Genomic DNA, 26,876 nt, shown 5'->3' with positions numbered 1-26,876 from the left:
ATGAGGCCCAAAAGGAGCCTGGGGGGGGGGGCACACAGCCTATCAGGGTTCCGCTTCTAATGCTGGACTCCAGCTGGCCTCTTTGAAACATGTAGAAATCAGGAGGACGTGGGCCAGGCCCTCAGGGAGTTTTAGGTCAGGAAGGGAGGCAATAACTCATGTGTGCATGATAAACAGAGGGCATGTTGGCCAACATTATTCCTTGAACAGTAGATACACATTATCCTTCTGGGAAATAGTTTTCTAGTTTCTGGGGTTTTTATTAATTATTATTACATTTTTATTGCATGGGGAGGAGGTAAAAGTTTGTGAAGGAGCAATCTAGTTCACAAACAGAGGCTCAGAATCCTATACAGATATGTGTCTTTAAAATTACATAGGAAGGAAGAATCAGCCTTCTTTACCTAGAACAAGTTTACGGCAGCTTCTTTCTTAGACCAGCTTCTCTAGAAGTAGGCTCTAGGTGAAAATGAACTGAGAAATGTTCTGTGGACAGAAAAATAGGGAAAGGAGAAAAGGAGCTGAGTGGGAAAGAAGCCTGGCAAAGGTGCACATCTAGCAAACTGCACAGAGAGAAACTTTGCCCTGTGCCATAGGAAAGTTCTGGAAACAGTATAGACTCATAAGCGCAGCCAGAGCAGAGGCAGCTTACTGAAGTACTCTATCAGACTCTGACTGAGAGCTTTGCCAGCTCTTCAGCTCTCTTCTTTGTACCGGCAAAGCGAGTCCCACAGTAGGAGGGAACCATGAAAATGTGTAAGAATGTGACAAAGGGACATTAGGGTGTGTGGGCTGACCACTGCAGCACCTGCTGTCCAGGTGTGTGGGCTGACCACTGTAGCACCTACCATTACCAAAGTTCTTAGAGTCAGAATTTGGACCCTGGCAACTCTTAAGAGACAAATAATTGTGAAAAGCAGAGAAACTAGACTTATCCATTGTGGCCACTTTGGGAAGAGGAAAAAAGAAGTTCATCACCGACTCACCCATCTTTTCTTCAGTCGTGATATAAGATTCAGATTTAAATAAAATAGCAAGAGGTGTGTTTAACTAAGCAGTCTTAGGCACAGTGTGGTCTCACCCATCATTGTTACAGACAGACCTTGAAGGGTCTGTCTGACAAGTGAGAACTGTGTGGAATTTCTTCCTGCAGCTGGACTGGCACCCTCTTTCTTCCAGTGTGGTGTGTGAGACTCCTGGGAAGTTCCAATTTCTTGAGTTGCATTGTTTTCAATAATGGGATAGCTAAAGAGAGGGATGGAAGTGACTCTTTTCTCTGAGTATCTTTATTCCTGCTGGGATGCTGCCAGGGTTTATGAGGCCTTGCTTTAGCCTTGTTTAGTGGGGCAGGGTGGGCAGTTACCAATAGTTCCCCTTCTTCGTTTCTTCTGGCTGACCACCTGCTTGTACAAGGAGCAGGACCTTCTTCCTACCACAGTGACACTATTTGTCACTGTGACAAATAACCTGAGAGAATCAACTTATAGGAGAAAAAGTTTATTTTAACTTAAGATTTTTAAGGTTCCAAGCCGTGATTGGGCCGATCATTTAGGTCTGGGGCAAGGCAGTTCTCACACTGTAAAAACAAAGCTGCTGTCCCTATAGAAGACAGAAAGCCTGTGTGCATGTGTAGGGAGTAGACTGGGGGAGCTAATGGAGTTTGAAGCAGTAGCTTGGGACCCAATACTCCCTTCAAGAAGATAACCTTAGTGGCCTAACTGCCTGTCACTAGGTCCTACTCCTAAAACTTCCACTGCCTCCTAATAGCATCGAGGGCTAGGACCTAAGTCATTAGTACATAGGCCTCAGGGGAAAAGGTGAGGATCCAAATGTTAACAACATAGATAGCTTCCTGGTGCCTGAGTGGCTACACTAGCCAGGCAGAGACTATATATATATATAATATATATATATATATATATATATATTATATATATATTCCAACTATATATAAAACGAGGTGACTATAGGTATGCAAATATCCTTCTGGGAAACTATATTTTTGTTTAATTTACTTTAATTTTTATCTGTTTATTTTGTATATATGTATATAGGCGTGTGTGGTCAAAGAACAACTTGGGAAGTTGATTCTGTCCTGTCCTTCCACCATGTAGGTTCTTCCTAGGCTTGGTGGCAAGTACCCCCTCCCCAGCTGCCACATCCAGTGGAGGAAGAGGATGTCAGTGATGATGATTATGGGTAATGATGATTGATGATGCTGATTCACACTGGAGATCAGATGCAGGTCCTTGTTCTTACCAGACAAGTGTTCCATCGCTGGGCCATATGCCACACTCTCCATTTCTGTTTAAGGCAGTGAGAACTGTAGATCTAGGATACTAGAGAATGTAAAGATCAAAAGGAGAGTTCTCTAATCATGCCAGGGCATAGCAGCTCACACTTACACTTCCCAGGCCAGTTCCTGCCAAGTCTTTACTCCATGCATACCCACGAGCCTCTGAGTATGTATTTGCTTTCCTGCCCCCATCCTCTCAGCATTGTTGTTCACCTGTTACCCTCTTCATCTCTGATAGGCTCTGCTAATAGGAGCCAGATATGCAAATTGTTTTAAAGTAACCAATCACAGGAGGCTTCAGAAATGAACCATATTGTTACAAAGGGATTTTGATTGAACAGGAAGAGCATACTAGCAATAAAGTATTAGTACGAATTTCATGCATCTGCTATTCTGAGCCTGCAACAACCAGAGTAATTCTTGAGACACAGAGGACAGAATAATGTGGTAGAGCACACAGAGTCAGATGAGATTTAAAATACTGTCTTTCAAGGGCATCACCAAGATAAGGTATAATTAGGGCCTTTGATATAATGTAGGAATCCATCCTTTCTTCATTCCCCACCAGTGTGTGTGTGTTTACCTAGTTTAAGAATCAAGAACCATACAAATACTAACTGTAAAAGGGAGAAAACTAGCAACTACAAGCAAAGAATGTTGATACCACAAGAGGATAGGGTGATGTTTTAGCCATGGTTGATTGGTATCATTCTGGATGATTGCTTGTTTTTTTCCATGAAAGATAGTACAGCAAAAGTATAAAAACTTCCAGGAAAAGCGCACTCAGGTCTCCCACAGAAAGAGTCACACTAAACCCCAAGGCTTCATATTTTGCAGGGATTGTGATGTTAGGGGAAGTGCTGGGAACAGAACCCAGGGCTTTGTGCCTGCTCAGTGTACATCCTGCTGCTGAGCTGCACTCCAAAACTCAAGATTATGATATTTGTCTTTGATATTGTTTGTTTGAGATAGGCTCTTGCTATGTAGCATGCAGGCTGGCCTTGAACTCCTAATCCCTCTACCTCAGCTTCCTGGGTTCTGGGATAACCAGTGTGTGCCATCACATGATGTTTATGTTTGCTTAGTGAGGGACACTCTTTACGCTGAGCACTGAATGTGGTAGGGCTTCCTACATGTTAAATGCTCTCCTCTAGAGCTAAGTCCATAGCTCATGATTATTTAGTAAGGCAAACATTCCAGAAGCAAAGATAAAAGGTTTTGAAAGTTTGCTAACTGAAGATAGCATAAGTATATAATCAGCTATATGGTTAAATGTTATTATAGTTTAACAAAACTGCCTTTGAGGAAACTGCTTATTTTGTTTGTTTTTTGAGACAGGGTGTCATTATGTAGATGAGGATGGCCTGGAACTCATACATCTGCCTCTGCCCTGAGTGCTGGGACTAATGTTGTGCCACCATGCTCATCTGAGGAAATTGGTATGTGTGTGTGTACTGAAAAATTGCTCAAACTATGATACCATTTTATTTCAAATCTTTGTGTACTGTATTAGTTACTTGCCTCCAAATACCCTATAAAAGGAGCTTAAGGAAGGAAGGTTTATTTTGGCTCACAGTCAGGAAGTGATTGGTCATAATGCATCCATAGATAGGAAGTAGAAACAGACTGTAACATGATAAATAAATGACCCAGAGACTGATATTGGGGTTCAAGCTTCAAGATGAATATCAGGAAAGCAAAGCAGCTGGCCACTAGCTTCTTACCTCTACCTCTGACTGAATGGGCTGGTCCTTTCTCCATGAGCTCTCAGACTGTAACCTTTCCTCAGCGTGACTGGAGAATAAATCCTCTCTGAGATCTTGCTTCTGTCTTGTATACTTTCCCAATGCTGGGATTAAAGGTGTGAGCTATAATTATCTTTTAGACTGGTTCACTCTTGTGTAGATCTGGGTGGCCTTGAACTCACAGAGACCCATCTACCTCTTAATCCCGAGTCCTAGGATTAGAGGTGTGTACCACCACCTCCTAGCTTCTGGCTGCTAGGATTAAAGGTGTGTGCTTGGCTTCTATGGCTGTGACTGACTTTCCTTTTCTGAATCCTCATGCAAGTGTTAATAAATCTTAAATAAGATATCACTACAAGAGACAAATGCTGACATTCAGCAGTCTTTCTCTTTTACAGTCCTGGACCCCCACACACACAGAATGGTGCCACTCATCTTCAGGGTTATCATTACTTTACTCTGACTCCTTTTGCCCAAACACCCAAGGGCTTCCACCCTCTTGACTGCTATTTAATCAAGCAACAAAAATTCATTTAGAGCAATGGTTCTCAATCCATGAGTGGAGACCCCTTTGGGGTCACATATCAGATATCCTCCATATCAGGTATTTACATTACGATTCATAACAGTAGCAAAATCACAGTTATGAAGTAGCAATGAAATACTTTTATGGTTGGGTACACCACAACATGAGGAGCTATATTAAAGGGTTGCAGCATTAGGAAGGTTGAGAAGCACTGATTTAGAGGAATATCTGTCACTCTCACCACTGCAGGACCCTCTCTGATTTGCACACATCCCTACACTCTGCCCCCCTCCTTTCTCAGTGGATAGGAAGTTGGTGTATCTGTCTAGGGTCAAGGACCTTCCTGCAGCAATTGTTGTTCTCTGTCCCGAATCATACGTCCCTCACTTTCTCCAGCCAGGAACAACCACAATTTTACACCATCCATCTTTACAGAAACATCCTTTGACACAGCACCCACCTACCACCTCTTTTCTTAACTTCGGTTTCCACCACCGCTCTTCACAAGAAGGTCTGCGTTCAGCTGCCTCCAGATCCTCCTATCGGTCTGTCCTTTGGAGGCCTGCTCCAGTTCGAATGCTCTCCCTGGAACTGACCTGTCAGCATCACCAATGATTTCCTTGCCGTTAACCTTTGCCATCAGTTGTTTTGATTCTCACCTTGTTAGGTTTTCTAGTGAGGATCCAGATGGAAGCCCTTTTCCACACTGAGCCCTACGTGAATGCCAGGGTCGTAGGGCACAGAGCTGGGCTTGGAGCCGTGCAGGTTCACATGATACTTCTCATGAGAGAGATGTGCCACTGAGGTGCACTTCATGATCCCAAGTAGTAATTGCAACAGCTGAGGCTGCTTATTACATTGCATGAGCCTGCTAGGGCCTTCTCATCTGATGGCCTCATTTCAGAATGCTAACAAACCCACAAAGTGGCTACCTCATGTGTCGTCTCTGTGGTACATGTGAAATAGTTGTATTGTCCCTCTTTTCCTCAGCTTGTAGAAATCCAGGCATGGAAAGGTAGAGAAACTTGCTTACAGTTAAAAAGTTTAAGAAAGTAGGTCTATAACTCAACTCCTGTCTGTCAAAATGAGAACCTCTCCTCTTAGCAGTGGCTCTCATATCTGTAGAATATCACTTTGTATTAAAAAAAAAATGCTTGAGGCTATCAGAGTCAGGAGAGAGGACAGGAACCCATTCTTTCCTGGCATCTTTAGACAAGTGGCCCTGCTGGCATGCTGACTTCTAACTTCTGAGTTTCTGAACTGTAAGACAAGAAATTTCTCCCATTCTGTCTGTGGTCTTTTGTTGTACTGCCCTTGTCTTTAATGGACAAACAATGTGAGTGGTTCTTGATCTTGTGACAGACTGCTCATTAAACTAGTGGCTGGTTTCCATAATTGTCTCATGGTGCCACTGTCTGGCTCTGGTTAATGTCCTCCAGGATGCCACCACTCAATGGGCTGGAGCTTATTTTTGCAGATATCTTCAGCTATGCTAGAGGGCACATGACTGTGTCTGGGAGATTAGTAGGATTTCAAAATTCCTACTAATACAGAGTTTCTGATAATGATCATTTATTGTAAATGGAGTTTTTCTTCCACCTGGTCCCATGGCCACTTAGCCCCAAATAAACAGACTTATTTTAATTATAAACTGTTTGGCCGATGGCTCAGGCTTCTTACTGGCTAGCTCGCTCTTAATTATTAACCTATAACTATTAATCTATGTACTTCTACATGTTTTTTTTCTTTCTGGAGAATGCCCAGAATCCTGTCATTCCAGTAGCTACATGGTATCTCTCTGGTGGTTCACTCTCTGAATCCTCTCCCAGAATTCTCCTCATCTGGTAGCCCCACCTATACTTCCTGCCTGGCTACTGGACAATCAGTGTTTTATTCATCAACCAATAAGAGAAACATATAAAGAAGGGCATCCCCCAACAATTTATATCAAATCATATCACAGACTATGATAAAAAAAATAAAAAGTAATTTCAGTGTTGATTTATAAAATACTATACAATGTAATCAGCACAAAGGGGGTGATTTTAGCTTGTTTATAACTTCTTGTTACATCCTTGGTGTGCACCTGGCCAGCCCAATTTCTTGGCTTCAGAGGTTCATTCACACAAATCTTGAAGTTCATTCCATGAAATAACTGCTAGTGAAAACAGAGTCTGGAGCCTGTACCTCTAGAAACTTGTTAAGGCCAGCATCTGAATTCAGATTGCACAGCACATGACTCATCAAGAGTGACTTGAATGTCAGTTCTCTGTTTCTACTCTCAGGTAGCCAAGCATCTGTTTCTTAGAGCAGGAGAGAGGCTTGGGATTTCTTGAGAGAACAGAATGGTGGAATTGCATAAGGTGTCCAAGCCAGTCCAACCCTGATGTCATTTTCCAAAAACAGCCAGATAAGACTGTGGACTGGGCATATTTTCTTGTTCTTCATGTAGAATATGATAAAATGTGTTATTTTGTGCAACTAGAGAAGTGGGGGAAAGATCAAGAGCAAAAGGTTGCAGAAAAATAGGAAACTGTTTTTGCTTCCATCAGGAAAATCATGGTTCTCCCTTCTCAGTGACATGTGAAGAGATAAAAAATACCTATGAAATAGTTCATATTCTAGGAAAAGGACAGAAGGAAGCAAAACCCAAATTTTCTTAAAAATCAAATTGCTATGGAGTACCAACAAGGTTGGTTCAACTATGTTGAGTGGTGAAGTGCTTCCTGAGTTTCCACGTACTGCTCTACAGCAAGCCCTTAGTGACGCTATAACAGGATATAGTATTTCAAAGCTCTCCCTACCAGCTGATTATAGACATGATTTCAGTGACGTGAGAGCAGCCTCAGTAATAGCTGAGAGAAGATTGATATCATCGTGGTGCTGGACTGTAGGGGAGAAATAGAGGTAAATTTGGAAAGTAATTCATTAGAGCTATGGTAAGTTTGATGTGAGGGGTGTGCAAGAGGCAGGTTTCTCATGACCTCCCATATCAATGGAGGTGACTTGTTGGCAAATCTGGAAAGGAACAATGTGTGTCAGTAAAGACTTCTGTTTTATATTTGTTAGGTTTGATGGTCATGTAAGAGCCCCAGAAGAGTTGTCAAGGAGGCTATCTAAAAAGATCTGGAGCTTAAACAGGAGCTTTGGGCTATAAGTGCATGGTTAGCAGTTTCCATAGAAAGCCAGGGGAGGGTGATGCTTCAGAAGTAAGGTTTGTTGATGCTGGCCAAGGGCTAGCATGGCAGTGAATGCAGAATTTTATTTTTCTCAATATGGCATCCAAAGTCCTTGGATACATTGCAGTTCAAAGGTTGGCTGCTGGTTCCTTCCCTTTAACTGCCTCTTTTCCCTGAAAACAGAGCCTACCTTTAAAAAAATCTTCTATATCATGATTTGTTTATTATTTTCTTTAGATTCTTATTTATTTTGTACATAAGAGTGTTTGGCCTGTATGTATATAAGTGCACCACCTGCATTCCTAGTGCTCTTGAAGGTTGGAAGAGGCATGGGATTCCTTGGAACTAGAGTTACAGATGGGTGTGAGCTGCCCTGGGAATTGAATCTTGGTCTTCTGCAACAGCAGCAAGTGCTCCTACCCACTGAGCTGTCTCTCTACCCCTTAAACGAAACCCACTTTGAATTTGTTATTTTGAACAAAAGCATCTGGTTGTCTATAAAAGGGAGGGTTTAGAGCCTGGCAGAAATAAGCCTGCCTTCTAATTTGTAACCAAGGGCATCACTTGATTTTTTTTGCCAAAGACTATAGGTAGTGCACAGAAGCAAGATCACAAATGCTGATTGTCATAAGAACCACATTGTGTGGGTGTGGTGGGGTCAGTTCTAAGCAGGGCATAACCCATACACTATCTTATTAAATACTTCCCTTAAAGATGAATGCTCTATACCATTCCACACTGTGAAAAATAGAGGTCTAGAGACTAGGCAACTTGTCCTGCTAGCTAGAAGTGGAACAGGGCCTGGGTTCAGGTTTGATTGACTGTTGGTAGAGCCTAAATACCCAAGTGCCAAGCCATGGTGTTTCTAGAAGTTGGTGCAAGGAACATGTCAATTCCTTAGTCCTCAGTTGTTCATCTCCTGAATGAGAAGTCTCATCCCCTGGTGCAACTTTAGGTAAACACCCAGGAAAGTCATCTGTAAGGCTTCTCATTGAAAGAGAAATAACAATAGTTTTGCAATGTTTATAGCTTATTAGAGGCATTTCCAGATATTCTCAACCTCAGTCTTTTGCCCTAATGTCTACGGTTTACTTCTTTGCAGCTATAGGGGTTTCCTCTTGTGTATAATTTCACTTTGCACAATTTTAGTTACCAACTATCTAAGAATGCTATATGGAAAATTCCAGAAACAGTTCATAAGTTTTTACTTCTGAAATGTCAATTGTCCTGTTCTCTCCTACGTGGACACAAATTACTCTTTTGTCTAATGTGTCCATGCTATGTTCAGTATCTACCAATTAGTCCCCTAAAAGCCTTCTTGGTCATTAGAGTAATTTAGCCTTTTCAGTATGTCATCGTAGTGTTCTGTGCTATCATTAGTCATTATTGGTAAGCTCTTACTGTACTTCATATATAAATTAACTTTTATTATATAAAGAGGAGATAAAGGTTGTCCTAGCTGTCCTGGGTTCCTCCTGTGTGGTCCCTTAAACTGGGTCTGGGAACCCAATTACTTCAAGAGCTGATTTACAAGAGACAAGCATGTGGCCTTTCTTAATTGTAAATGTATATAGGACCCTTCACAAGAGAGTGAAGTCCAAAGTAATGACTGAACAAGAGCAGTTAATGTGTGAAGGAACAAGAGGCAGGATGGGTATCTGTCTGGATTAGACTAGTAGTTCTAGGGCTGATCCTAAGACCCAGGGAGAGAATGTAGAAAATCAGGTTAGCTCAGGGTTTGCTTACTTGGGTTCATTCCGTCCATCCCCAACTATAGGCCTATGATGATCAAGGCTGCTTTCCTGCCTTGGCATAAGGAAGGCCATGCCTCCCCGAAGAGTCTTTATGGTTTTCTGTACATAGGAAAGGACAGGCCAGATGGCCTTTTCTGAAGTCACAGTTTCTTCATAACTCTAGCTTCAAATCATTGTACCAATTTGACCTATTTTGAGGTGAGGCCACTTAACCCCTTCAGGAAGACTTCAGACTCCTGAAGGAGGATTTGGTGTTGCCTGTGGTTTCAGGAATTCACTGGGAGTCTGGGAATGTAGCCCCTCTGATCTGAAGGAATGCTTGCAATAAATGAAAGGATGAGAAGTAGGGGGTCCTTTGGGAGTTTGTCTGTCAGAGAAAGGAAATTTTTGATCCTGGCCTTTGTCTCCATTCTCAGTGGCTGGGGGATTGCTTTTAAAGGGCCCCAAACTCAGTGGGAGGACGTGGGGGAAGGGGTCCTGGAGATCCCATTCCAGCCGGAGGAATCCCTTTCATCCTTGTCTCACCAGGCCTCTGCTTCCTGCCACTTGCCCTGTTTGTCTCTGAAAAATGAGAGCCTGGTGTCTGATTGAGGGAAGCACTGGTGGGGTGCTGGTGGTGGCGGTGGAGGCTGGCCTTAAGTCTCTCTTTAGAAGAAAATGGAGGTCTCTGTATTCTCCATACATTTCCTACCTATCCCAGCACCACAAATTTAAAACTCTGTACTCCAGTTACTGTTAAACCTCATCAAGGCATTTAACAGGCCTTTAGAATGTATTGATTAGGTCTGATCTCACCTAGCTTCAGGTCCTATGAAGTAGTATTTAATGCCACACCTTCAAGTTAACTGGCCCTCTTTCCTCAGGGCAGAATAGGTGGTGGGTGGAGGATGGGAGATCCTCTGGCCAGGTAGAGGCTGGAGGTCAACCTCAGGTGCTGTTACTCTGAAGCCATCCATGTTGTTTTGTGAGACAACTTCTCTGACTGGAATCTAGAGTTCACCAATTAGGCTAGGCTTGCTGGCCATCAAGCCCCAGGAATCTTTATGCTCCCACTTCCTCAGCAATGGGATCACAGGCAAGTAGCACCATGCTCAGCTTCTCCTCATAGGTGCTGGTGATAAAACATGGATCCTCATATTATGCAACAAGCACTGTACTGGCTGAACTATTTCCCAAGCACACTGTGCGTGCGTGCGTGCGTGCGTGCGTGCGTGCGTGCGTGTGTGTGTGTGTGTGTGTGTGTGTGTGTGTGTGCATACACATGAGTGTATGCATGCCTGCTCACTCATCAAATTCCATGTTAGAGAAAACTTGCTTGTCTTTCTGAAGGTATGGCTTATTTCACTTAACACGATCTCCAGTTCTATTTGTTTTCCTGAAAATGACATAATTTCATTGTTCTTTATAAGACAGACAAACTCCACTGCCTTATATGTACCATATTTTCCTTATCCATTGATTAGCAACTAAAGGCTGGTTCCATGTCTTGACTGGTACAGTAGTCATGGATGTACAAGCATCTCTGTGGGTCTCTGGCATGCTGATGTCCTTCAGGTAAATACCCAAAAGGGATAACTGTATCAAATGGTAGTTTTATTTTTTCTTTTTTAGAGGAACAGATATCCGTGTTACTGGGGAATCCAAGGTTCCTTTCTGAGATCTTAGACTCATTGATTTAAAAGAATTTACAATGGACTCAGCAAGAAGTTGAGGACAGTTTTATTAGAGTTTGGAAGGAAAACAACAGGGCAGGAGAGTTCTGAACCTTGGCAGCTTTGGGGAGGATGACAAAGAAGAGGAAGAGAGCCATACCTTTTTGAGTATAAGAAAGTCAGTATTGGAGGTATTGTGGTATGATGTTTTTTTAGTCTTTCAGCTTTTAGGGGGGACCACCACCCAGCTCCCAAATAAATCACACATGGAGGTTTGTTATTAGTTATGAGTGCCGGGCCTGTTTCTAGCTAGTTTTTCTTATCTTAAATTAACCCTTCTACCTTTTGCTTCTGGGCTTTTATCTTTCTTGCTTCTGCAACTCTTACTCCGTGGCTGGCTGGGTGGCTGGGTGGCTGGCCCCTGATATCCTGTTTTCCTTGTTTTCTCTTTGCTCCTCCTCCTCATTTGTCCTTTTATTTGTACCCTCTGCCTGCCAACCCTGCCTATCCTTGTTCCTGCCTCACTATTGGCCATTCATCTCTTTATTAGGACCGTCAGATGTTTTAGACAGGCAAAGAATCACAGCTTCACAGAGTTAAACAAATGCAGCATAAACAAAAGTCACAGACCTTAAAATAATATTCCCCAACATGGATGTCAGCAAGCAACTTTATCATAGGACAGGAGGGGAGCTTCAGAAAGACAGTGAGGAAGTCAAGCATCAGGGGAGGCATGCTTGGCTTGTCCCAGAATCTGTAAAAGAGATAAAGAGAAGGCAAAGCTTGCTTTGTGTCCCTAGACAAAGGATTGCAGTAGGGACACATGGTTAGAAATAGTTTATTAAGAAAGGGAAAACACTGCCGGGCTTCGTGGTGCACCCCTTGAGTTTCAGCACACTGGAGGGAGGCAGAGGCGTGTTTGTGAGATCAAGGCCATCCTGGTTTATATGGTGAGTTCCAGGACTGTCATTGCATAGTGAGACCCAGTTTCAATAAAAGGAAAATACTCCAGAGAGGATGAGTATGCTGGTGAGCTGAAGGGTTAGCCCCAAAAGAGTTGGGCCACAGGGCGCGCAGCCCTTTATGGGACATTTCTAAGGCACCAGCCTCTCCTATTTGTTGAGCTCAGGCTTTACTTGTGTATTTTGTGTCCCTCAGGGGAGGCCCAGGTAGGGAAGTGCTTCCGATCTTTGAGTAAGCTGAGCATGTTCTGTTTGTCCTGTGAATCCCAGGTAGGTAGAGATCCCCAGTTTTTCTCTGCCAACTGGCTCCTTTTGTGTGCTCATCTCAGTGTGTCAGTCTACAATTCCTAGTCTTCCTGCGCACTGGGGTTCAGAGTGCATCTCTAGAGAGATTTCAGGCTCTCGTGTCCCTAAAGTGAGCAGAGGAACACCATTGTAGCCAAGCCATGATTGTCATTATAGAAGGGGAAAGCTGGGTGGAGCCGGTCTCTGCTGCTGTGGTTGAACAAAAGATGGGGCTTCTATGTCACCAGGGCGCAGGCTTCTGGCTCATTTTCATAGCACCAGCTTTATTGCATATGCTCTGTTACATGTCATTCTAGATGCAGCATCCTGCATCACCTCCTGCATCTCCACCCAACTGTGTACAGTTTATTATTATGACAAATCACAGGTCACCTTCAGACACTCTGGGGTTTCCCGTCTTCCTCAGGGCTACGTGATTTCTGCAATAGGCTGGTTTTGCCGCACTTACTTACACAAGGCTTTCCTGGTCGTCATTCTCCAGCCTCAGAATTTCTCTATTATTCCCACAGAGGCAGCGCAAGGTTACATTCCCACTAGCAATGCATAAAGGTTTCTCTTGTTCACACGCTCAGCAGTGTTTGTTATTACTTCTTTTCTAGATGATAGCCATTTTGATTGGGATAAAATGGAATCTCAGTACGGATCAAATGTGCATTTCCCTGATGGCTAAGGATGCTGACATTTGTAGGTCTTCCTTTGAAAACTGTCTATTCAACAGATTTTTTTCCCTTTTACTGACTGGATAGTGTTTTTGAGCTTTAATTTTTGGAGTTTTAATTATTTGTTTTTTGGTTTTTTTGTTTTTTTGTTTTTTTGTTTTTTCAAGATAGGATATCTCTACATAACCCTAGCTGTCCTGGAACTCACTGTATAGATGAGGCTGGCATTGAACTCACAGATATCCACCTGTCTCTGCCTCCCTACTGCTAAGATTAAAGGCATGTACTAGCCTGCCCAGCTATGAAGTTCTTATATATTTTAGATGTTGATCCCCTGTCTGATGTATAGTTGACAAAGATGTTCCCCCAGGCAATCTCTTTACTCTCTACTGATTGTTTGCCTTTAAAGCTTTCTTTTTTTTCTTTTTTTCTTTTTTGAAATAGGTCTCTCTATGCAGTCCTAGAATTCACTGTATAGATCAGGATGGCCTGTAGGGGAAACACTGTCCACGCCCACTTGGGGGCTGACACAGGTGACGCTGACCACGTTTCTTTCCCCTACAGTGGCCTGGAACTCACTGCTCTCTCTGCCTGAGTACTGGGATTAAAGGCAATGTGCCACCACACCTGGCCATGATTGCCTTTGCTATACAAAAGCCTTTTAATTTCAAGCAATCCCATTGGTCAAATCGTGTTCTTATTTCTTAAGCTATTAGAGTTCTCAGAAACCCTTGCCCATGACTATATCTTACGGTGTTAGACTGTGTTTTCCACTAGCAATCTCAGCATTTTAGATCTTACATTAAGCTCTTTGAACCATTTTGAATTGATTTCTGGGCAGGGTTTCTATTCAGGGGCTCTTGTGTATCCGTATCCACTTTAGGCTTGCTCTGTCTAGTGTTTTGATGAATGGTGTTGGAATTTTGAAGGAGATGTGTTGGATATGTGCATTGCTTTTGGTAATAGCCATTTTCACAAAATAAATCCTGCTAATTCATGAGCATAAGGGGTCTTTTCTTCTAGTGTCTTCCTAATTTTTTTCTTTCAGTATTTTACAGTTTTCATTGTGGAAGTATTTTACCTTCTTAAATTTATTCCTAGTCATTTTATTTTTTGTATTTTATAAATGGAATTTTTCTGATTTTGTTCTCAGTAAGTTTATTATTGCTATGTAGGAAAACTACTGATTAAAAAAAAAAAAACAATCTTCCATGTATGGTTTGCGTGCATGTGCATATGTGTGCTTGCATGTTTATGAGTGCACATATGTGTGCAGGTGCTCATATGTGTGTGGAGACCAAGGTTGATATCAAGAGCCTTCCTTAACCACACTCTATCATATTCATTGTGCAGAGGCTTTCAGCTGAGAAGGCTAGTGTAGCTAACCAGCTTGTTTTTTCCTTATGAGCTCTGGGCTTGCCGGTGGGCTGTTATTCCCACTGGGTATCTGCTTCTGTCCTGGGAATTGGATGGATTGGTTTTATGTCCTGATATTTTGCTGAAAATATTTATCAGGTGTAAGAGTTTTTTCTGGTCGAATGGGTAGGGTCCTTTAAGTATAGGACCATGTTGTCTTCAAATAGGCATACTTTGACTTCTTCTTTTCCTATTTCCACAGCTTTTATGTCTTTCTATTGTCTGGTTGCTCTTGTTAAAACCTGAAACATAGCAGGTGGTAATGCCACACGCCTTTAATCCCAGCACAGGGGTAGGCAGATCTCTGTGAGTTTGAGGCCAGCCTGATCTACAGAGTGAGTTCCAGGATAGCCAAGATGGTTACACAGATAAAACCTGTCTTGAAAACAAAACATAAAAACAAAAACAAACAAACAAAAAACAAAGTGCCAGAATCCCCCCCCCCCAAAAAAAAACAAAACAACAACAAACCCCTGAAACACAATCTTGAGTAAGAGAGGGGAGAGTGGGCACAGTTGTCTCATTCTTGATTTTAGAGGAAGTGCTTTCCCCACTTAGTATGATGTTGGGTAGAGGTTTATTGTGTTAAGCTAGATTATTTCTGTTCCTAGTTTTTCCTGGGGATTTTAGCATGAGGGAATACTGAACTTTGTCATAAACCTTTGCTGCATCTATTGAGGCCATCATGTGCTTTCTCTTCCTGGGAACAGGAACAGAAATTAATTAATAAGTAATAGCTTACTTATTAATTTGGGTATGTCAAATTTCACACCTTAGGACTGAACCAAAGGAGAATAATCTTTAAAGGTTTATTGAATTCAGTTTGCAGATATTTGAGTAGGAGTGTTTGCATTTATGTTCATTAGGTAAATTGGCCTATAGTTGTCTTTTTTTGTTGCTGTGTCCTTGTCTGGTTTTGATATAAGGACAATACCAGCTTTATGGTATCGAAGGAGTTTGATAGTATTCCCTTCTGACTATGAAGTCTTAGTTCTTCTTCAAGTGTCTGATAGAATTGTACAGTGAATCCCCCAGGCCTGCTCTTTCCTTTGCTGGGAGATTATTGCTGCTTCATTCTCCTGACCACTGATCTCTTTATGTTATCTCTCCATGGTTTAATTTGGCTAGGTTATGTGTCTGGGAATTAATCCACATCTAGGTTTTTCATCTTTTGGAATATAGGTTTTTCCAACCATTCCCTAAGAGCCTCTGGGTTTGGTTGATATGTATTGCTATGTCTCCTTTTTCATTTCTAGTTGTATAGTTTGGGTCTTTTCTTTCATTCTTTAGGTTGTGCTTTAGTTGCCAGCTAGCCTGGTACATGGAGTAGTGAACAACAAGAACCTCCATCTCAAACAAAGTACAAGGTGACAACTGACACTTGAGATTGCCCTCTGATCTTCCTATGTGTGCCATGACACTTGCATGTCTGCACTCACACCCATACACACAAATAGAAATAGTCAAAGTACTTCTAAAAGAAAGCAAAGAGGGAAAGGCAATGGGGAAATGAAGTGTGGGATGTTTCTGGGCTGCCTGAAATTGGAGTCTGTTGAAGTCAAAGACTCTTGTCTTTCATTCCATTTAGGCTGATGCTGAGCTTGGCCCATCAAGGGCCAGGTGTCTCCAGAGCTGTCTTCCCTTTTGGAGTTTCCCTTTGTATACCAAGAACCTTTGCTGGCCACAGTTAGCTTTGTAGTCTGTGTACTGGGCAGGTTCTCACACCTCTTAGGTCTCCCCAATACAGACACTCTGGGGTGGCTAATGTTCCAGTCAGGAGATGACTTCCAAGTGTGTTTGGAGTAAGACAAGCACCCACAGTGCTGAGATCTGTATAAGAGGACAGGTCCCTGCTTTCAAATTTCATTGGGTATCAATCAAAGATCCAATACTTTAGAAGTACTCTACTGCAGCTTTAGGTCTCAGTCCCAATGACAATACACTATATGTCCTATAGGTGGACGCTATAAGATGGGTTATCTGGTGACAGACTCTTGACTCTCAGGACTTTGCAGTTATCTTGGGGAGACGGGCTCAGCAGTAGGCTCCCAAGGCAGAGAGCTACTACCTATTGTACCCTCCACTCTCTGAGATGCCCCTCTCTGCTGCTGCCTTAGCTCCTCCTGATGTCTGTTTCCAGCCATCTTCCCCTACATGATTGCCTACCATGCTGTCTGCCACTTGGGGAATGTGACAAGTTGTCTCCAGGCTCCTGACTTGTTGTTCTTCCCTGTCATTAAGCCCCTTGTGTACATCAGTCTTAAACAACAGGTTCCCTTCCGAGATGGTAATATCCACAGCTCTCTGAGTCACAGGGAATGACAACAAATGAACTTCTGCACAATACAGCTCCCACCCATCCTGGTGCCATTGTTCATTTTGTCACATCAGAACACAACAAATGGCATTAGAGTTGTAACTGACAAACATCTTCCATATTTAGCAGGGTTTCCAATAATGTGATTTTTCTCAAACTAAATCCGTCACCTTTCAATTCATTCAATATGCATTTCCAAAGAAGACACCATACTCAAGCGCCTGTCACAGACTGCAGAGTCACTTTCCTCACCCCCACCTGAGTAGCTTTCAGTCCTGATGATTGCATGCAGAGGTTCTCCACCAGGCCTTCCCTGAGCCCCCAGGTTTTTGGGCTTCACACTCATTTTGTTCTTGCGTTGTTTGGATGGGCTCTCAGTCTGGTGTCTGTCTTTCTGTCTCTGACCTTAAGGATTCCAGTCCAAGTAAGGTTCTGGGCGGCTAGAGGCAAGGGCCCAAATGGAGAGCTGTCAGCTGTCTTCATCCGAGTTCGCTCTAGAAGCAAACCTAAACAAGGATGGTTGGAAGTAGTTTACTTGGGATGGTCAGAAGTAGTTTACTTGGAATGTTCTCCAGAAACCCTTAGGGGATACATATGTGAGAAGGGAGGGAAGCTGTGGCATGAAGTATATTGAGCATCACATGAACCACATTCTCATTTGAGGTCTTCATTGGCCATCCCCCTCAGTCTTAGGATGAAGGCTATTGGGGACCGGTTCTTCAGGTCTACTGGAAGAGCCAGAGATGCTCTCGAGCCAAACAGTGCAGATGCTGGTGGTGTGAAGTGGAGTCAGGTGGGTTGGTGCTAGAGCTAAAGCCCAGTCGAATCTACATCGTTTTCTCCAGGGTCGAGGCTCCAGGTTAATACAGTGACATGCTATCCTGTGTCTGAACCATATGACCCTAGACAGCCATGCTCAAAGTCTACAAATGTCTCCTTATCCAAAGAGAGTTTGAAAGCCAGATGTGGTGCTCCTGGTGACTCCTGCAACCTTTGATTTCATTCCAGAAATAAGATGCCACCAAGAGCATGCCATGTTTGGGACAAGAGGGTTCTCTGTCTTGCCAATGGCTGATGAGATAAATGGATTTGGGTTTTCAATATGGTTCAGTGGTCAGAATGGAATTTAAACAATTTATACACATGAATGGGTGTTATTATAAAAAGCTACTTATTTAGAACATTATATATATTCTTGCACAGTTGACTCTCCATACTGGCTGGTTTTGCTTGGATCCAAGAATTTGAATAACTCCAGATAGAAAACATTTGATGGTAGAGACATAGCTCAGTAGTTAAGAGCACTAGCTGCTCTCAAAGAGGGCTGGGATTTGATTCTCAGTATCCACATGGCAGTTTACAGCAATCTGTAACTCCAGTTCTAGGAGATCTAACACCTTCTTCTGGCCTCCGTAGGGTTTGCACAGACATACAAGCATACATAAAATAATAAAAAAATTAGCCAGGCATTGGTGGTTGCACACCTTTAATCTCAGCACTTGGGAGGTAGAGGCAGGTGGATCCTTGTGAGTTGGAGGCCAGCCTGATCTACAGAGCGAGTTCCAGGACAGGCTCCAATGAAATACAGAGAAACCCTGTCTTGAAAAGAAACAAAAAAAATTTAATATTTGAGGAAAATAGGTCTGTATTTATTTAATGTGCACAAACACCTCATTATCTCACAAATAGCAACTGGTTGTTGTTGTTGTTGTTGTTGTTGTTGTTGTTGTATTTGAATTGGTTATGCCATCTAGAGGTGATGTATCTTATGCAGGAGGATGTGCACAGATTATATGCTGGGTACCATTTATGGAAGAGTCTTGAAAATGTGAGTTTGGTAACTTGTGAGGTCCTGGAACCTGCCCTTCTATGGATACTGAACTAAGACATGCCTGTGTATGAAAAGCAAGTAGGAAGGGGAAAGGGTCACGATCCCCTGAACAAATTGAGAGCATGGGAAGAGGGGGAGGGGAGCTACGAGAATGAGAAGGGAAGAGGAGGAAGGATGAAGAGGTCATGAGGGAGCAGAAAGGTTGAGTCAGGTATAGATTAGAAGAAAGGATATGTGATAGGTAGGGTTTTAGTTGGGGGGTGGTAGGGGAGGAAGGGAGGTAGAAGGGAACTGGGATAGTCATGTAATTCAATCTTGTTTGTAATTCAAATAAAAAACGGCAAAAACTCAAAAAATGAATAAATAAAGTAAAAAAAAAATCATGAAAGCATGCAACACCACTGTCCATGATAAAAAAAAAGAAAAAAGAAAAAAAACGAAAAGAAAAAAGAAAAGCAAGTAGGTTTGGGGAAATGATATTCTTAAATGCAGTAAATAGGTTTTTATTATTATTATTATTATTATTATTATTATTATTATTGTTATTATTGTTATTATTATTATTATATACAAAACTCTGAGTTGCAATAGAAGTATGGCCTTTGCCTAGATCCAGATCTCTTCTTAAAACTTATTTTAAGAATTACCCTATTCTAGAAAGAGAACAAATGCAGTAATCATGCCTGAGATTGCTAAGAAACAGAATTCTACAAACTTCAGGTTCCCTGCAAGAGGTAAACACAGTGGTCTTGAGGAAGGGGTCTCTGGGAGAGATGGAGGGTGCCTCTGGAGACTTCATGATGTTGAGAAAGTCAACAAAAGAAATAAAATTGAGGATCTTACAGAAAGCAAAGGCAATCAATCATAGCAGAGGCCAACCCTGAGAGCAGACCCAGCCAATAAAGAAATGACATGATTTTAACACTAGAGGTCGTATTTGAATCAGGAAACCCACTCAGCCACCCAAGTACTGCCCTTGCTTGCACTCGCTCTAACTACTGGTCTAGAAAAGGACACAGGGTGCAAACCCAGAAAATAGAGAGGATTCAAGCAGAGCTACAGCCTGAAGAAAAAGGAGTTTGAGAGTCAAAGCATTTCCCATCATAAATATCACAAATGTTCTCATAGCATCTTAGGCATGTACTCACACACACACACACACACACACACACACAATCAGTCAATCAATCTTTTTTTTTTTTTTTTTAAAGTGAGGGTGGAGAGATGACTCAGTGATTAAATGCTCTTCTAGAGGATCCAGGTTTGATTCCCAGAACCCAAAGAGCAGTCCACAAGGTCCTCTTCATGCACATAGTACACAGACATACATGCAGGCAAAACACTCATTCCCATAAATAACGATGGTGATGATGATAATAATCATAATATAATAGATTTAAAAGGAAAAGAAAAATGAGAATGCTTATAGTGTTTTTGCATGTGTTGCTTTGTGATCGTTGTTAACTTTAGACTATGAGGAAGGTAGTATTCTTCCAACAAAGTTAAGAAACAGCAGCACTCATTCAGCCTCTGTGTTCTCTTGGACACTGTACCATCAAGATGAAAAGTCTTTTCCATTCTCCTCAAACCTGTGTGTGGCTTCGTGTCTCACTTGTACCTACTAGAATGGGGCAGAAATTTTGCCACATTCTTTCTGAGGATAAATTGGAAAGGAAAAGATAACAGGGTGTCCATTTTGCTTTCCTAGATCTGTGAGCTGCATCAGCTAAGCAGATAGACTGTTCTGAGACTACATGCTATAAGGAAGCCTAAATTAGCCAGAGAGACCAATGACAAAGCCCTGAACCACAGGGAGACATGACCTACTCCTACAGGCCAGCTGCCTGACCACACCTCCTCCCATCCCCCAGCCTCACATCCCAGCTCCATCTACCATCTGGCCACAACCTCATGTGATACTCTCAGCCAGAACTGCTCTGCCAAATTCTTCTGGAATTCCAGACCCCCGGAAACCATGGCAATAAGAAAATGAGTATTGTTTGAAGCCACCGAGTCTTATGGTCTTATTACACAACAATGAATAATTAGGATGAATATATTCTTAAGTAATAACAGTGAGTTCCAGAGAAAAACAGCAGCTTGCTTAACAACATTTTATGTTAGTTGTTGTTGTTTTGGACACTTTTCGAAGAAGCTGAGAGAGTAGGGAACGTGTTTTTGAGAAGAATTATGTCCCTCTTAGACTCATCTCATAAATTAACCTTTCCCATCGAGCAGAATTGAGATATTTTTAGATGCCTTCCTTTTCCTTTTGTCTTTCTGTTTTGTAGCTGTGAGGCTGTAACTCTCCATTGCTTTTGGCAAGAGCTGTGGAGTAGATTGTTTGTTAGAACTATCTACTTTGCCCACTGATGGAACAAAGCTGAAAAGATGCTGGGTTCATAGTACATTGCACTGACGTATGGTTTTGTTTTTCCCAGACTGGATGTGAGATTCATGTGTGATTATATCTGTGAACATAATTTGGTGGCATATAGGAGAATATAGTGGAAGCCCCCAGGAAGGCAGAGCCCACCAATTGCCCGGGGAGGGGAGGACCACAATTGAGAACATCTTTTGACTCCATAGCTATCAGGAATGAGCCACTTCTTAGCTACTCTGTCTTCAAATTCATCTGCATTAAACTTGGTGAAGCCCCACTTCTTTGAGATGTGGAGCTCCTTCCTGGTGGCAAGGGGAATTGAACTCGGTTCTAGGCAGGACCTTAATCACATGTTCTTTATTCTGCAGCTTGGTGTATCAGATGGACCTGATGACCTAGTGGGTTCGAACCCTGGTCACTGTGTGCTAGGGCTTCCCAAAGGCACTATACATGCCTATCTAGAGTCTAGTCTGGGGGCAGCATTGAGATTAGGGGTATGAGGAGCTGCTAGGAAATTGTCTTGAAGGTCCCTTAGGAGAACAGGCTGTATACGTGCCCAACAAGGCTGCTGTTTGCCACCAGTGCACACTAGGTCTCCATGGGATGTTTTGTTTTTTAAGTTAGTATTAAAACTGAAAGGGAAATTTTACTTTAGTTGTCTGAAGCAAGAGAGAAAATTATAAGGGATTCATGAAATCTCATGGAAAATAATCACCAATTTTTAAAAACAGAGTTATAGGAATTAAGACCCACTCTGCTCTCAAGGGTTTCTGATGAAGGCCAGCATTGTGTTGCTCCCAGAAACAAAACATATCCAATAGCTTAGGCCATAATAAAGAGAAGTAACTTCATATTGAGTATTAGAGTAAGATTTCACTCTTCGTAGTATGGAGTCCAATGCTATGGAGTTAGAGTGTTTTCATTTCTCTTCCTGTTGCTGTGATAAAATGCCTGAAAAAAAGCAACTTCAGGGAATAAGGGTTTCCTCTGACTCACAGTTCAAGGGTGTAGTCCATCATGGTGTGAAGTCAAGGCAGCAGAACTTGAAGTAATTTGTCATGGCACATCCACCATCAGAAGGCAGAGAGAAAAGAGTGGATTCTCCATTACAGTCTAGTATCCCAGCCAAGAAAGGGTGACACCCATAGTGGGTGGATCTTTTCACCTCAATTAATGCAATCAAAATATTCCTCCATAGCCATTTACCCCATCTCTCAGGAGATTCAAGACTTTGTCGAGTTGACAGTTAGCACTAACCATCACAACCCTACACTTTGTCAACTTGGTACTCAAACACATCATTTTAAAGCCATGATCTTCCATCCCTTGTCCCCATAAATTCATAACTGTGTTATAAAAGAAAATGTATTTAGTGCAACTTTAAAAGTTCCCCATAGTCTTCAATAATTCCAGCACTTTAAAAGTCCAACATCTCTTACCCATGAGCTCCTATAAAATGAAAACCAAGTTACATACTTCCATATGACAGCACAGAATAAAAATTCCTATTCCAAAATAGGGGAATCAGGGCACAACAAAGAAAAGCCAAACCAAAGCAAGATCAAAATCTGGCAGGAAAAACATCAAATCCTGTAGCTCACAGTCTGGCATCTGGGGCACATAATGCAATAAACTGGGCTTCAAAGGTTTGGCCAGCTCCACTCCTGCCACCTGGGGCACACACTAGTCTCCCTCTTAAGCCAGATCCCCTCCATGGTCCTGGCATCTCTAATATCCTGTGGCCTCCATTGCATCTTAGGCTTCAGCTTCATCCAGTGTCTTCTAAAAGGCACCTTCTGGGATTCCAACCTGTCTGGCCTCAGTTTCTCTCTGAATCCATGGCTCAGAATTCCATGGCACCCTTAAGCTTGTATTTCCCATGCCTAAAACCAGTACCACGTGGGCAATGCTGCCAAGTTTTGCTGCCTGCTTTAGATGTGGCTTGGCCCCCTTGGGCATGACTGAATCAGCATCTGTGTGCTAATCCTGGGGAAACACTTGCCTAGGCGGTTGCCTTTGAGGATGAGAGAACCCCTTCAACTTAGGCTTTTTTCCTTTAAATGGATTTGGATCTTCAGAGGATGGAGCCTCCAATGGGTAGTTTTGCCCTTGTGAAACCTTTGCTCTCCTGCAGGAGGTTCAGGGGCACTAATCACTTCAACAATTTCAGTTACCGTCTCAGCACCAGCCTGAATGCTCTCCTGGCTTCAATTTACCTCTGCTAAACAAGTTAGTCTGTTACTTTTCAATTCAACTTTGCTCCTGTTCTAAGGACACAGGCATAATTAGACCACATTCTTGATCAAAATAGAATGGCCCCAACTCGAGTTCCTGATAGAGTCCTTCTTCTCTGAACGTTAGTTTTTGGCTACCAATGATTAACACTTGCTATACAGCTAGTTAATTATGACTGTCTCATCAGAACAAAGGTAAAAAAATAGATACATGTAACAGATTTCAGTCTGGAAATAGATGTATAACATATGTAGTCACTTGGCTTGCCACAGAGGCTACACCACAAAATTGAGAAAGGAAACGTCTTTCCCACAGGTGAGGCTAGGTGAATACAGTCTAAAGAATCAATGATGCTTAAGTCCATATAGGAAAAATACCATGGCAGATCATAGACTTAACTGTTAAAACTAAAATGGTCAGAGACAGAAGAATGTTTGTGGCATTTTCATTGAGATCTGGGTTAACATACGTCCCTCTTGTTTTTGTTGTGTCTCACCCTTTCTGTTGTCTTCTATTCTTATGAAGTGTTCATCTCTACTCCTGCTTTCTCTTATTTTCCTGTCTGCAGTTCGCTTATTCCCTCACACCACCACACCACCTGCATCTTTGGACATCTTACCCGTGGCTTCACCTGCCTGCTCTCTGAAAATGTCTTCTCACTGTCTATTACTCCAAACTGTTTTCTCCTGTGGGGTCGTAAGAGTGAAATGGCATATGACTGTTGTCAGGTCCTCATCATGCGCATCTGTCCTGCCTGTAACATCCTCTCGGCCTGAGGTCCAGTCTGTACTTTAATCTTTGATGAGAAAGATTACTCTTTCTTTAATCTTAAGAGCTGGCCCGGGATCCTCACCTTGAAGTCTCAAATTGCTATCCTCTGGTTTCAGTCTCTTGATTCCATGTCAGCCTCTTCATATCATAGACCAAGCCTAATTACATTTCAACGACAAAGGAAGCATTTAATTTTCTTCCTTCCTTCCTTCCTTCCTTCCTTCCTTCCTTCCTTCCTCTCTTTCTTTTTTGAAACAAACCATTTGAGTAGCCATCAAACCTGTTTCTCTAAATATGGCCACATATTTGTTCTGACTTCTGCATAGGTGCCAATTTTTATCTTGTTCTTACCAAGTGTGGTAGGATAAACTTCTGAACAGAAGGCCCAAGACTAGCCTGGCTTCTCTAGACCTCTAGCTTCCTCATTGTTCATGTTCTGTTTTCCAGATACAGTGTTATCTATTTGTTTCTGCAAATTCCACAAACATCTAATGGGTTCCTCAAGCTAGATCTACCGTGGAAACTCACAGTCAACTCATTCACAAATGGAATGATTGCACACACTGACACCAGTGCCCCCAGCCTTAATGAGGCTAGTAGTTCAGAGTGCCCATATCTCATCTAGATCCCAGGCCTTCTGAACTAGGAATGGTTGGATGGTTCCCTTTTCTTCCTTCATTATCTGTTTGAGAATGTGAGTTTCAGGGTAGAGTACATTTTATTCTGACACAGAATTACACATTTATTTCTGTTAAGTTTTCAACCAATATTGGACTTTGCAAGTTAGACTCAACTTCCCCTAAATATAATAATCACCCCCCTGGCCCCAACCCTTGTGACTTCTTTATGCTCTAACTGATAACCATATCTGACTGCCTTTCTCATGTCTACCCTCATTCAGATTGTTAGTGACTTCTGTAGGTTGGCCTGGTAAATAGCAGCCCAGTTTTCTGTGGTTGACTAGAATTCTACAGTACTTTTGTTTTATCACATCCTCTCTTAACCAACCTGTTCTATCTACTCTAAAGTGCCTTTCTGAAGCCTTAACTAAGTATTCTTTATTAATAAAATATCAGGAGTCAGATATTGGGGGTAAGAACATAAAAGATCTGAAAAGCAGGAGAGCAGCCACCAATGACTTCTTACCTCTTTCGTTCCTTCCTCCAAAAGGGCTGAGATCCTCTCGCAGCCCCACCTTCTTACTTCCTGTCTCCTGTCTAGTTCTCCAAACTTCTTCGGTTAATTTTGGTCAGCTAGTGGCTAGCTCCACCCTCTGATTCCAAGCAAGCTTTATTTGTGAGAGCACAATCAAATTATCACACCTTTCCCCACCACATTCCAGCCAAAACAGCAGTCACCACTTTTGCAGTCCTGGAAGATGGTCCATGTCTAAAACAGGACTCCATTTGTGTTCTTCTACTGTCCAGCTTAGACTCTGAACAGAGTCAACAGGTATTGGTTAAACTGAGTAAACAAATGAATTTCTTGTCCCATTTCTTTACTTGTAAAGATACAATTGGAATGATTGAAAAATCCCTAAGAGCCAGGTGGTGTGGCACATGCCTTTAATGCCAGTACTTGAGAGGCAGGGACAGGCCGATCTCTGTGAGTTTCAAGCCAGCTGGTCTACATAGTAAGTTCCAGAAGAGCCAGAGCTGCGTAGTGAGACCCTACCTCAAAAAGAGAGCGAGAGAGAAAGGGGGGGAGAAAAAAAGAAGAAAAAAACCTATGATATATAAGCATTTGTAGAAGTATCAATTATTCTTGAATATGTTGACACAAAAACACAGTTCTCACATCAAAGAAAATAAGAGATAGTTTTTTTTTTCAAGAGCCAATATGAATGACCATGTCCCAGGAACACAGACCTAAGTTAGCCCAAATATCGTGTTCCAACCTGGAGAAAGAATTCCATGAAGTTTTTATAGTAACAGAACAAAAAATCATAAATTCAGATACATTAAAAATATATTGGTAGAGGGGGCTGGAGAGATGGCTCAGAGGTTAAGAGTACTTATCGCTCTTGCAGAGAATCTGGGTTTGACTCCCAGCACCCGCATGGTGGCTTGCAACCATCTGTAACTCCAGTTCTAGAGGATCTGACGTGCTCTTCTGGCCTCTTTGCCCACTGCCTACACATAGTACACAGACATACATGCAGGCAAAACACCTACCATATAAAATAAAAAATGCAAGTAAATAAACTTTTTTAAATAAAAAGTTGGTGGAAACTAGATGTGATGATGTACACCTTTAATCCCACCACTCGGGAGACAGAGGCAGGTCTCTGGGAGTTCTAAGCCAACCTGTTCTACATAATGAGCTCTAGGCCAGTCAGGGCCTCACAATGAGACTATGTCTTTAGAGACTGGTTTGAACAGATAGGTTACAGCAACGGAAAGGAAGGAGAACCTCTACTTTTAAGCCTCAGATGTTATCTAATGACATGTATAGCCTTTAGAATTGTGGAAGCTAGGGATCTGTTCATACGTTTCAAAAAGATTTTACCTGATAATCAAAGGAACATTGGGTCAAACACAGAAGCAAACAGTAAATGGCTCATTGGGCCACCAGTACAGCTAGCTTTCTTTATTCTGTTACATTGTATCCATTTCAGACAGTAGCTAAGGAGTCTTCTAAAGCTGCCAGAAATGTTCATTTTCAGAATTGTCCCAAACTGTTCTCCTTGTTCCTGCTGTAGCACTGAAAAGGAAATATTCATTTCCTTTGCTCCATCCTTTTCTGCTTTCTTCTGGAGATATGGCCAGAGATGTTGATAAGGCCAAGTTGACAGGATAAGCTAGAAGAGGAAAGATCTTTGGAGGAGAAGCATACAGTAGTGTT

The 26,876-nt window shown here is 42.2% G+C and overlaps 1 protein-coding gene across 1 annotated transcript in view; it reads left to right on the top strand.

Annotated features, from left to right (window-relative positions):
- Positions 1 to 26,876, top strand: part of Rin2 (Ras and Rab interactor 2) — a 208,223-nt gene that overhangs the window by 8,121 nt on the left and 173,226 nt on the right. The window lies entirely within an intron of this gene.

The sequence above is a fragment of the Cricetulus griseus genome, chromosome 6, assembly GCF_003668045.3.
Source record: "Cricetulus griseus strain 17A/GY chromosome 6, alternate assembly CriGri-PICRH-1.0, whole genome shotgun sequence".
In the NCBI taxonomy this organism is placed as follows: Eukaryota; Metazoa; Chordata; class Mammalia; order Rodentia; family Cricetidae; genus Cricetulus; species Cricetulus griseus.
The sequence above is the reverse complement of the archived record's forward strand: the minus strand, read 5'-3'. Positions and strand labels throughout refer to the sequence as shown.